This window comes from Vidua chalybeata, chromosome 10 (assembly GCF_026979565.1).
Source record: "Vidua chalybeata isolate OUT-0048 chromosome 10, bVidCha1 merged haplotype, whole genome shotgun sequence".
Taxonomy (NCBI): Eukaryota; Metazoa; Chordata; class Aves; order Passeriformes; family Viduidae; genus Vidua; species Vidua chalybeata.
In genome coordinates this window covers 1,416,448-1,429,715 of record NC_071539.1, presented here as the reverse complement: position 1 = coordinate 1,429,715, position 13,268 = coordinate 1,416,448, and the positions used below count along the sequence as shown (strand labels likewise).

The 13,268-nt window shown below is 44.0% G+C and overlaps 1 protein-coding gene across 1 annotated transcript in view; it reads right to left on the bottom strand.

Annotated features, from left to right (window-relative positions):
- Positions 1-13,268, bottom strand: part of RSRC1 (arginine and serine rich coiled-coil 1) — a 110,864-nt gene that overhangs the window by 91,598 nt on the left and 5,998 nt on the right. The window lies entirely within an intron of this gene.

The window sequence follows — 13,268 nt, the reverse complement described above, 5'->3', positions numbered from 1 at the left end:
AGGGAAATGTGCCTGACACCCCTCTGGGAGTCACTGCTGTCCCCAGGTGTTACTGCTGTGTATTTGTATATTTTTACTGATGTATTTCTCATGTTTCTCCCTCACTTCATGGTTCCTGCTGCTGACCAAGCTCCAAGTCTCTGACATTTCTCTTCTGGATACTCCTGGATGCTGCAGAGGGCAAAGAGCTCCATCCCAGCCAGCCCTTCCCTGTCCCCATCACCTGGGGCTCACCGAGTGACCGCAGGCCACCGGGGTGCCACCATCCCCTGGGGGAGCTTCAAACCAACCCCTGGGGGAGCTAAAACCATCCCCTGGGAGACCTTCAAACCATCCCCTGGGGGAGCTTAAAAACCATCCCCTGGGAGAGCTTCAAACCATCCCCTGGGGGAGCTTCAAACCATCCCCTGGGGGAGCTTCAAACCATCCCCTGGGGGAGCTTAAAAACCATCCCCTGGGGGAGCTTCAAACCAACCCCTGGGGGAGCTTAAAAACCAACCCCTGAGTGAGCTTAAAAACCATCCCCTGGGGGAGCTTAAAAACCATCCCCTGGGAGAGCTTAAAAACCATCCCCTGGGAGAGCTTAAAAACCATCCCCTGGGAGAGCTTTAAACCATCCCCTGGGAGAGCCTCAAACCATCCCCTGGGGGAGCTTCAAACCATCTCCTGGGAGAGCTTCAAAACCATCCCCTGGGGGAGCTTTAAACCATCCCCTGGGGGAGCTTAAAAACCATCCCCTGGGAGAGCTTAAAAACCAACCCCTGGGGGAGCTTCAAACCATCCCCTGGGAGAGCTTTAAACCAACCCCTGGGAGAGCCTCAAACCATCCCCTGGGTGAGCTTAAAAACCATCTCCTGGGAGAGCTTCAAACCATCTCCTGGGAGAGCTTCAAAACCATCCCCTGGGGGAGCTTAAAAACCATCCCCTGGGGGAGCTTAAAAACCATCTCCTGGGAGAGCTTAAAAACCATCCCCTGGGGGAGCTTCAAACCATCCCCTGGGGGAGCTTCAAACCATCCCCTGGAGGAGCTTCAAAACCATCCCCTGGGGGAGCTTCAAACCATCCCCTGGGGGAGCTTCAAACCAACCCCTGGGGGAGCTTAAAAACCATCCCCTGGGGGAGCTTCAAACCATCCCCTGGGGGAGCTTCAAACCATCTCCTGGGAGAGCTTCAAAACCATCCCCTGGGGGAGCTCCAAACCATCCCCTGGGGAGCTTCAAACCATCTCCTGGGGGAGCTTCAAACCATCCCCTGGGAGAGCTTAAAAACCAACCCCTGGGAGAGCTTAAAAACCATCCCCTGGGGGAGCTTTAAACCAACCCCTGGGTGAGCTTCAAACCAACCCCTGGGAGAGCTTAAAAACCATCCCCTGGGAGAGCCTCAAACCATCCCCTGGGTGAGCTTAAAAACCATCTCCTGGGAGAGCTTCAAACCATCTCCTGGGAGAGCTTCAAACCATCCCCTGGGAGACCTTCAAACCATCCCCTGGGGGAGCTTAAAAACCATCCCCTGGGAGAGCTTAAAAACCAACCCCTGGGAGAACTTCAAACCATCCCCTGGGGGAGCTTTAAACCAACCCCTGGGGGAGCTTCAAACCAACCCCTGGGAGAGCTTAAAAACCATCCCCTGGGGGAGCTTTAAACCATCCCCTGGGAGAGCCTCAAACCATCCCCTGGGTGAGCTTAAAAACCATCTCCTGGGAGAGCTTCAAACCATCTCCTGGGAGAGCTTCAAACCATCCCCTGGGGGAGCTTAAAAACCATCCCCTGGGGGAGCTTAAAAACCATCTCCTGGGAGAGCTCAAACCATGCCCTGGCCCAGCTGAAACCATCCCAAGAATCCTTCAGCCCAGAGCTGGGACTCCCCACAAACCCCATGGTTTGTTTCCCCACCTTCACCTCCCCACCAGGAGCCATGCTCCAAGCAAGGCCAAGATTTCAGTGGATTATTCAGAGAATTCCATCTTTTCACCCAGCTGAAGGGAGGGAACACCCCAGAATTCAGGTATTTTAGAGCCACCAGCATGCTCCAGCTCTGGCTTTATCCTGCTGCCTGATCCACAACACTCACATTCCCAATGCTCCTTTCAGCCAAGGGCTGAGGAACAACCCATCCTCCCACCATCACCTTCTGAGGAAGTGGGTACCATTTTCACTGAAAGTCTAATTTAATTTAATTTCCCATTTTCCATATTATATGGATGTAATTAAAAGAGCAGTTTCACTCTAAAATGCATTTCCTAGTTCTGATAATCTACTGAGCAATTTCCATCACAACATATTTGATGGGACTCTGTAAAATAAAATTCTTAATTAATAAGAAAGGCTATTTCTATTTTACATCATTCTTCTGTATTGAATATTTGCTTACAGAGTAATCAAAATACTACCCTTAGAAAAGTCCCACAATTAAACCAGTTTGTAAAAAATTGAAACAATTCTGCAGTGCTCCTCAAGGATTTGTTTTTATTTTAGTTTACACTGCCACAATTCATTTGCTTTAATCCTTTATCTGTTATTTGAACCAATATCTGTTATTTGAACCAATATCTGTTATTTGAACCAATATCTGTTATTTGAACCAATATCTCATGAATACATGACATTTTGGTTGCTTCCCAATTCATAACTCTTCTTAATCAACCTTACACTTTAACCACAATAATTGTTTGGGTTCTGCATTAATATAAAATCCCTCAAAGCCCATTTTTTGCACTGCTGACCTTTCTTTTCTCAGGCTGCAGTCTGCTGCCCGTGTGGCTCCTGTAGCTCACAGTGCCCTGCAGATGGTTGTGATTACACCCAGCACCTTCCCAGGCGCTCTCCAAACGGGATCTCACGTTCAGCCTGACAGAGCTGGGGAGATAAAACCCCCCCAGGCTGATTCTGCCCTCTCCAAGCAGGAGAGGTTTTCCCCTCTCCGCTTGCAGAGGGGGAGCCACGACGTTTCCAATGGAATTCCTGCTGGCCCAACACAGATCTGGGATTATTCCTGCTGCTGGGAGATGTCCTGGGATAGCAGAGCTGGGGAATGGATGTCCCCAGCTCCCAAACCCTGCAAGCAGCAGGTTTGGTGCTCCTGGCTGCCTCTCAGGGAATGGATGCCCCCTAAAACCCTGCAAGCAGCAGGTTTTGCTGCTCCTGGCTGCCTCTCAGGGAATGGATGGCCCCTAAAACCCTGCAAGCAGCAGGTTTGCTGCTCCTGGCTGCCTCTCAGGGAATGGATGCCCCCTAAAACCCTGCAAGCAGCAGGTTTGGTGCTCCTGGCTGCCTCTCAGGGAATGGATGCCCCCTAAAACCCTGCAAGCAGCAGGTTTGGTGCTCCTGGCTGCCTCTCAGGGAATGGATGACCCCTAAAACCCTGCAAGCAGCAGGTTTTGCTGCTCCTGGCTGCCTCTCAGGGAATGGATGCCCCCTAAAACCCTGCAAGCAGCAGGTTTGGTGCTCCTGGCTGCCTCTCAGGGAATGGATGACCCCTAAAACCCTGCAAGCAGCAGGTTTGCTGCTCCTGGCTGCCTCTCAGGGAATGGATGCCCCCTAAAACCCTGCAAGCAGCAGGTTTGGTGCTCCTGGCTGCCTCTCAGGGAATGGATGACCCCTAAAACCCTGCAAGCAGCAGGTTTGGTGCTCCTGGCTGCCTCTCCCAGCGCTCAGCCCCGGCTCCTCGGACGTGCCCTGCCTCATCCCGGGGTACAAACTTCCACTTGGGAAGCACTGGGGAGCTGCTGGGGCTGAAATGCTGGGAGCTGGCTCAAGGGACTGGAGGAAGGTGCTGCAGCTGAACATGTGGCACTGCACTGAAGCTGCTGAAGGGGCTCTGGGAAGGAGCTCTGGATTCCTGGGAAGCTGATGTGCCGAAAGAAGGGCGGCGATGAAAGCACACCCGGCCCGACAGAAATCCAAACACAGCCACAGACACAATTATTTTACTAATTGCTAATGAATACAGTCAAGTGGCTTCAAAAAGCCAAACTTTGCTTGGACTACTTCGGGTTTTGACCTCTGCAGGAGCAAATGCATTTCAAACTGGAGCCCACCAAAACTGATTAACGGCGCCAGCCAAGGCCAGCACGGAGCAGGAGCTTTTTTCCATCTATCACATGGCCCCGAGGATAGTTAAATGAACCTTAAAATGGCTACAAACAGCTCAATGACTACACAGAGTCCTGCCAATTAGAAATAATTAGGCAGTCATTTTGGTGGTAAGTCTTTTTAAGTGCATACATAATGATGCAATGATGCTTATTAGCGAGCTCATAGGAGCTCTGCTCAAACAGCCTGGAATAATTATGCAACTATCACAAAGCCTTGCACATCTCTGTACTTCACCTTAATGCATTTAAAAATCCACTTCATTACCTCCAGTAATTAATCCTCCATTAATTGCAGGAAAAGCCCAGTTTACCGTGCTTCGTTTCTAATTATCTTATAAATAGTTATGGTTCTAATTAATGTGTTCATTAAGCTGAATATCTTTCTCAAAGCCATGCTCAGAGCAAAGGTTCTGCTTTTGAGAGAAAAAGCCTAACTAGCCATAAGGTGAGGCCATTTTGGTTGTATTTGCTTTTATTTTAGTATATTCAACCTCCTAATTGGCATTTAAAATCTAATTTGGAAGAACTTCAAGAAGACTATATAGGAGAAAAATAGGAAAAGGCTTTGCTTTTTTTTTTCACCCATTCTCCAATCAAGAAGCTCAGAGCTTTAACAGGAAAACTTTTAGCATCTCTTTTTGATATAGACTGGGAACAGCTTTCCAGTGCTGTGCCACAGATTAATTTAAATTCTATCACAATTCACTTTATCCCTGCATGCTTCCATAGAAGAGAACCAAAAATCATGGAGGAAAAATAGATATCTAAGAGTTTATACAGACTTAAAAATAATAAACCCACGCTGCTGGCCTTGCCTTCATTTCTAGGATATAAATCTGTGGCACAGAATTACAACCAGAATTTACATCAGTTATTTGAGCTGAGTGTGACCTGACCCTTTAAATTCATTGAGAGGTTGCCTTCCTAGCAGATATGGATATGATGCAATAAAAAACACAACTGGAGAATATCTTACAATAATACCCATGGATAAGGAAACTCCCCATTGAAACACATTTCCCAGGATTCTGGGGCTTTGCATGTAAGAACTTTGCAGAAAACTTAGACTCAAAATAAAATTCTACAAGAGAACAATCAAAACATTTTAGTTATAGTTACAATTATGGTATAGATACTAAATTCCCAGATCTTTCTAGATTTCAGTTTTTAAATATACATTATCTACCTAACACACTTGTCTTCAGTTACACCAGGCAAAAACAAATCCAAGTTTTCCCATCTTTTTATTACCCTCACCCATATTTAACATTAAATATTTTGTTCAGAGCATTATTCATACTCTATTTTAACAGCAAAAGGACAAAAGCTCTGCACATGCCTGCAATTATCCCATTTCTTTTGGGAACCTTTTCTTCCTAGAACATCCCAGCTCGGGAGAATCTGGAATCACTGAAGTCAAGTGCAGCTTTGCCATGGCTGAGGTTTGATGCCAAGAAAGCTGCACCAGGAGCAGATGAATTAGCAGCTCTACATCTTGCCCTGGAATTTTTGGGAGCCTCAGAGTTGGAAACTGGGAAAATGTAAAGCTCAGGAGTTCAGATGTGGGAGGAGAAGCAGCAGCACAAAGGATGAGAGGACAGCCAGGGAGTGGCAGATAGCAGAGCTTTAATCAGATTAATCATGAACTCACCCCCAGAGCACACTTTGGGCATGGCACCAACCTGGATCCCACAGGAAAATGGATTTTTATGGGATAAGGTTTGTGACAAAGGTCCCCAAAGCCTGCCTGCATACAGCCACGTCCTGCTAAGGAGCAATGCCTGGAATGCCAGGAAAAACTGACAGCAAAGGATTCCAGGGCATGGATGCTGGGCTTCTAGAGAATCAGGGGATGCTTTGGGTTGGGAGGGACCTTAAAGCTCATCCACACCCATGGCAGGGCCACCTCCCACTGCCCCAGGTGCTCCCAGCCTGGCCCTGGGCACTGCCAGGGATCCAGGGGCAGCCACAGCTGCTCTGGGAATTCCATCCCAGCCTCTCCTCACCCTCCCAGGGAGGAATTCCTTCCCAAAATCCCATCCAGCCCTGCCCTCTGGCACTGGAAATTCACTCCCCCTTGCTCTATCACTCCACACAACCTCTCCATATCATTTCTTTGGCAGAAATCCACTTTTTTTTTTTTTTTGCCTTCACCATTTTAACCAGATTCTGTTCTTGCTATACATTATCAGAATTAGAAAGAGTGAAAGATGGGAATAAAAAGTAAAATTTTACTCATGAATTCCACTATTTAGTGTTTCACAGTGGGAAAATCAGTGTTAGAAATGAACCCTGGAAAGAGCAACAATGTACAGAGCAAAGAGGGTCTTGGATTACCAGGGCATCCTTAAGCATCTGCTTGTGCAGGGCTGCCTCGAGAAACACGAGCTCTGCAGCAAAGAAAAAACAGATTCTATTTCATGGCCAGAGCTTTGGTAGCAGAGAAAAAAGAGAATTAAAAAAAAAAAAAAAGTTAAAATACATAGTGGTTTAGAATGCAGGCACAGTGAAATCAAAAAGGCAACTCCCCGCTAATGGGAGTTCCTTTTCCAAACGGAAAACTGAGGCACTAAAAAACCCAACAACCTGCAAAGACACCTTTTTCCAAAGGGAGGAATGAGAGGTTCTAGAGCACGGATGAGCTCTGCTTTAAACACACTGTGTGTGCCCAACACCTGGGCTGCACAAAAAACCAACTTTGCACAGAATCAGACTCGAGCCTGAGCTCCAAATGAACAGCACTTATGCATTCAGAGCTTCTTTAAGGCTCCTTTTTTTGGTTTTATCCCAATGAAAAGCATCAAAGCAGCTGTCACTCGCAGCTCTGTGGCTTTATTGATGACTGGAGGGCCCTTGGCATTGCCTTGTGAAGTTTAATTTCCCAAAGTGGTCAATTAAGGGTGGGCAATGAGCTCGGCAGTGCCTGCTGCCCCAGGATATCTCCACTGCTCCTGCTCCACCTCTGGGCCTTTCCCGGGCAGCCACGGACACAAACTGATCATTCCTCCTGAAAAAGTCACTTATTGCAACAAAAAAAAAAAGATATTTTTAGAGGCTGGTGCTAATACAACCTGGAAGGCAACAAGATCCTAAATAAAAACTGCAGGGTTGGATTTACTGGGGGAAAAATCAACATGAGCTGACATTACCATCAGCAGGATCACACTCAGTAATGTCAATTCCACCTTCCTGCCCCAAGCTTTTATTTGAAGTTTCATGAAAGAAATGCTGCAATATCTTAATTAGATCTATTTGCTAATGGACCAAAGGCTTAAAACTTTCCCAGCAGTAAAAAGACAGAGGAACATGTAATATTTACACTGATTCCTCACATAATTGCACCTGAGTGGTTTAACTTGAGGAGCAAGGACAGGGGAAAAAAAAAAACATGCTAAGCTGCAGATCAATACTTGAAAGGAATGGCAACTCCAGTGGCTACAACCAGGCAAAAAATTAAAGCAATCCTAAGAATTAATGACAGGAATAAAATTACAGAAGCATGGAATGGCTTGGAATTTCAAAAGCAATGTTCTAATTAAACAGCACCGCTTGATTTCTGTCTGCTTCTCTTTGGAAAGCTCCTCCTTTGGCATTTCCAGAGGGTTTTGCCAGCTGCAGAGGGCACTGCTCTGCCCTGCAGAGGAGAAGGGCCCTGGCTGTCCCTGTCCCCCAGCCCAGAAGCCTTCCCTTTGTCCCCCCTTGTCCTCTCCCTGACCAGCCAGCGCTCAGGCCCACGGCCACACCTCTGCTCCCACTGGAACATCACCAGCTTTAATGCCACAGCTGCAGCAGCCTGAAATTCACACCTCAACACCCCTAAAAATCAGTCTAACTCCACACCACTACAGTGGATCTTTGCCCACCACTGGAGACATCCCATTCTTTTTTTTTTTTTTTAAACCAATCTCTCCTCCACATCCTCCTGTTCCCCCATAAACTCTCCAGGCCCATCACAATTTTACTCTTTGTTTATCTTCTGTCCACTCAAAGCATCCATCCCTTTTAATTTCCTCTCTCCTCAAAAGCTTTATTTTCCTTCCAGGCCAATGCTGTTTGAGGAAATCCCTCCTCAAGTTTTCATAGTGAAGCCCCTGCTCTGTAATCCATGAAAAGCTCTCCACCAGCGTGTGCTGAGCAGGACAGACAGACACAAAATCACTACAAATTGGGTCTTGATCCACTAGTTCTTATCAGCTGTGAGGTCTGATAAGGTTTTAATGTGGAAAGACTCCAGCACTTTAATCCCACACTAAAATAACTGCATGGAAAAAAGGAGATGAACAGGAGAAGACAGGTACCAGTAACACAAATCAAAAAGCATTCAGTGATACCATCTTTAAAAAGTCTTACAAACTGTGCAGAATCAACCCCTCGATAAAATATATAACAGCAATTTTTTAAAGAAGGGATTAAAAAGGAAAATTCCCAAAGACCCCAAAAAACCAGATTCAGTGGGGTTTTACTATCAGTTATTTAATGACTCTTTTCACACTGCACTTGAGGACCCTGGTTTTAAACAGCACAAATTAACTGCTAAACACAAAGAACTCTGCCAGGCTGGGAGGGCTGCACCCAGGTTAATTCCAGTTCACACAGCTGGGATGATGGCAGCTGCTTTTGCATCCCCAAACCTATTGCAAAGGCAGCCCTGAGCAGCAGCTCCCCTGCCCCTGGATGCAATAACCTGCTCATTCTGCAACCCTGAGTTAATTAGACTGGAGGAATGGTAAAGAAATAAGATGTAAAACCTGATCCAACACCTCCTTCAGCCACACTGCCAAGGATCAGCTCCCCAGGCAGGATTACTTCCCACATAATCTTTTTTTCTTCTTCAATATGTACAGATGCACTTGCTGGTTTTCTGTTTTTGGTTTGTTTTGTTTTTTTTTTTTAAGCTGAAGTGCATTAAAGATATTTTAAGGCAGCAGTTTGCAGTTTAACACGATGGGAAAAGCCAAAGACATTTGGCAGACAATAAAGCAAACTTGCATATTCACAGGCAGTTCCAGGATTGGCTGAAATCAGGGAATAAAGGTCAACATTTTTTGGTTAATTCTACTTCAAGCTCCGTGAATTAGAAGATTTGTGCTGCAAGTCCTGCTGCAGAGTATTGTGTATGTGATTAACTGGCAGCACAATCGCAGGGGAAGCTCTCCCAATATTCCCAGGGCTCCATCCAGCCCAGCTCCTGCACGCCACAGCAGCAGAATATTCTAATAAGGACTCTCCTAATCTTCACCCAGCAATAATTTCAAGATGATATTATTATTCTCATTTCCTTGAATAATATCCATACTCCAGGGCCATTTTCCTTCTCATATTCAATATCAGGCATGCTCCTATCAAGATTCCTTTCTTCATATCCTGTCACGGTATCAATCACTGCCTGCTGTCCACTCAATCCACTTTTGATTTATCAGCCGCCGTCTTCCTGGACTCCATAACTCGACCCAAACCATTTTAGCAAGACAGTGACAAATAACACCCAGGATCACATCAACCTGTTCCACTTAGTAAACTAAGGAACAGGAACTGTGACATCCCTCCATAAGTATTCCCTGCTATTCCCCAGCCTGATGTATATTAATGAGGAGCTGCTATTCGAAATGCTCCTTCCACATCAGCATCTAATATGATCAAATTAGGAAATGGGATGATTTATTAAATTCTGTGGAGCTGAAATATTCCTTCCCAGCTCTGGATGCGTGGCTGCAGAGAGGGAGCTGTTGCTTCCAATTTTTCCACAGGAGGATGTGCCTGCGCTTCGCAGACGAATTATTGGCTTTAAAAAGATTGTGAGGAGGCGAAATGTTATTAAGCAAATGCTCAGTAAAACAAACTAAATCGGTTTTAAAATTCCTAATTTAATGTAAATCTTGGTTGTTTCTGCTGAAATTCAGTTTGTGATCTTATTAAGTCGTATTTGCATTGTACTCCCTCACTGGAGGACAGCTTGGAATTTATAGCATTACTGGGAAGCTCCACTTTTTTGACTTTAAAAATGCATCTAAAATGGAATAATTATAATATGCACAAGTTTTCTTACCTTCTCAAATCAAACACAACCACTACTGGGAACCTTCACTTCTTTCACCCTAAAAACTGTATCTAAAATAAAACAGCCAACACGTGCACAAGTTTCTTTAGCTTTTCAAATAAACCACAACTATTATTGGGAAGCTCCACTTTTTTGACTTCAAAAATGCATCTAAAATAGGATAATCATAATATGCACAAGTTTCTTTAGCTTCTCAAATAAACCACAACTATTATTGGGAAGCTCTACTTTTTTAACTCTAAAAATGCATCTAAAATAAGAAAACTTGTGTATATTATGATTATCCTATCTTCTCAAAAAAAGTACAAGCAATACTGGGAAGTCCCACTTCTTTCACCCTAAAAATGCAACTAAAATAATCACAATATGCACAAGTTTTCTTATCTCCTCCAATAAAGTACAAGAAATCAGTTTAGGTTACAAACAACACCTATTTAAAATATCTTGCAGATGTCGTTATAAAAATCCAACTTTTCAAAATAAAACTTGATCTATCTCAGTGTTTTGCACTGCTGGAGATCTGTAAATCACCTGCTCAAATGAAACACCTGCGTTGGAGAAGTTATTAAAAAAAAATACATTACTTTTAACACCACCTTCGCTACCTTGAAAAACAAATTAAAAGAGGATTGTGGGGAGAAAAGATGTTACAGGGTACAGAATCTGTGCCACCTGCATGATTTACACCAAAAACAATTCCAGGCATTTAAAGACACCACAGAACAGACCTGAACTTCCTACACGAAGGTAATTTTCCAGAGGCAGACTCCTAATAAATAAAATAAAACTTACAAATGGTATTTTCTGGGCTCCTAAAGGGGGATAATGCTCCGAGGGTACAAACCCAGGGCTGATCTCTCCTTTTCCAGGTGGGACAGCAGCTTTTCCTCCCTCCCTGGCAATGCAGAAGGTGGAGATGCCCAGGAATATTCCCCTGGATAACCCATTCCTCCCCTCAGGAACACCAGGGGCTGCCTGAGCTCCTCTGGATCATTTTATTAATTATTTACAAGTGGTTTCTTCAGGATTTACCTTGAAAAACCATGGGAAAAAGAAGCTGTCCCACTCTGAACAAAAACAAAACAAACAAACAAAAAACCCCAAAAAACCCCAAAACAAAAAAAAAAAAAAACACCCCCAAAAAACAAAACAAAAAAAAAAAACCCAAAAAAATAGGAATTGCAGCTGGACTTCATGAGAATTCCATGGCAGCATTATAAATACACACATTTTCCAGGACAAACATTCCAGGTGTGCACAGGCAGAGATGGGGAGCCCTCAATCCTGAACCACCTTTTCCCACCATTTTTATTTGGAGTTTTATTTTTTTTCTACCCCTCCATCACATTGCCTCTCTCCCCCACAACCTCTTTTCCAGCCTGAGGAATCCTAAACTCCTTGGAAAGCTGGTGAGCCCCTGGGTTGGGTGATTTTGAGGCAGAAAAGGGATTATTTGGCATCACTGCAAGAGCTCAGCACTGACAAGCAGGGCAGGCACAGGCCTGGAGTAGCAGCTTTGTGCTAAACCAAGATTTAACTCTCCAAAATCAGATTAATGTAGAGCTGCTCAGTGCCACACTACAGCAGAGTGGGGGAAAATGACAATAAAGGATGGAATGTGTCCTGTTGGGTTTAACTTTAAGCTTTTGGGATGGTATCTATCCATATTTTCCCTCTGTGGGAGTGAACAGGACCAGCATTTAAAGGAATGTGCAGCTCTACCCCTCTAGTGCTGCACGCTCAACACATGAAATGTTTGATACAGCAAATATTTAACACATAAAATGCCTGATATATGAAACACCTGATACATCAACTATTTAATACATCAAGTATTTGATGTATTTTCGAGCAGTAGCCAGGTTTTTCAAGTTTTTAGGCACCTAATTTCCATATATTATAACCACGATTAAAATCAAATCCCTTGGAAAAGATGGCCACTAAACCACAGCTAGTGAGAGCTGCAATTTATATTTATTGTATATTATTTTGACCATTAAACCATGCCTAATGAGGTCTGTAATTTATTATATATTGTTTTATGATAATAAAAAACATTTTAAATCAGTTTATCACATTTCCTAACACTGAGTATGTGAAAACCCTTCCCTTTCACCTCGTTCTTCTGACATTTCTGTGGGTTCAAACTGATTTTCTTAGCAAAAAAAAAAGTGGACACTCACAGGAATACCTGCACAGCTCTGATGGAGAGGGTACTCCAAGAGAGGTCAGGCAGTTTAATTTCTAAATTTATTTCTAACTCTAAATAATCAAATTTCTACTACAAAGGCACTGCAGCAATAAAGGGTCCAAGCAACTCAACAATGAGCAGCTGGGAATAAGTCATGGCACAGCACACAGAGGAGAAAAGGGAATATTCAACATCTTTCAACAACAATTTGTCAACATTTAGAGGCAACAGCTCTCCTGGTTTGGACATGGAAACCAAAGGTTTACCAAATTCTCAGTGCAGGCTCACAAAATCACCTGGCTGAAGATTTTCAATGTGCACCCAAACAGCTTTGATCTGCCTGAGCCACTCAATAATTAATCTCAAATCAATAGAAAATGCTAATGGGAAGCCTGGTACCCAGGGTAAACTTCAGTTAAACCTCTTAATTGAAAAATACACACAAACACAGCCTGAGCATCTTTTAATTAAAGAAGAAAAGCAGATTTTATAATACCTTTTGTAACTCCTGGTTAGGATTTAAATATTTAAATTGTGAAATATTTGTTTGTCACAAACCATTGCACGCAAACTTCCACTGTGGACATCCTTAAATATTAATAAAAGATTGCATAACTAAAGACTCATCCTTTTCCAAGAGGATCACAGGTAAGAAAATCAGTTTATTCTGAACTTCAGGGAGCCAATGTTATGTGTGGGAATTATGGAAAGCAGGAACCAAGGAAAAAAATCCACGAGACACATTCAAATAATTGTATGGCACCAAGAGCCCCTATTTATGTTTTTTTGCTTGAATCAAATGCAAAATAAATATCTTATATTCAGAACTGTTTCACCAGGGTAACTGAAAGATTTAGTGTGTGGCAAGCACCCCAGAGACCCCAAATGAGGAATTTCCAGGGATGTGTGGTTTAAACCATCACCTG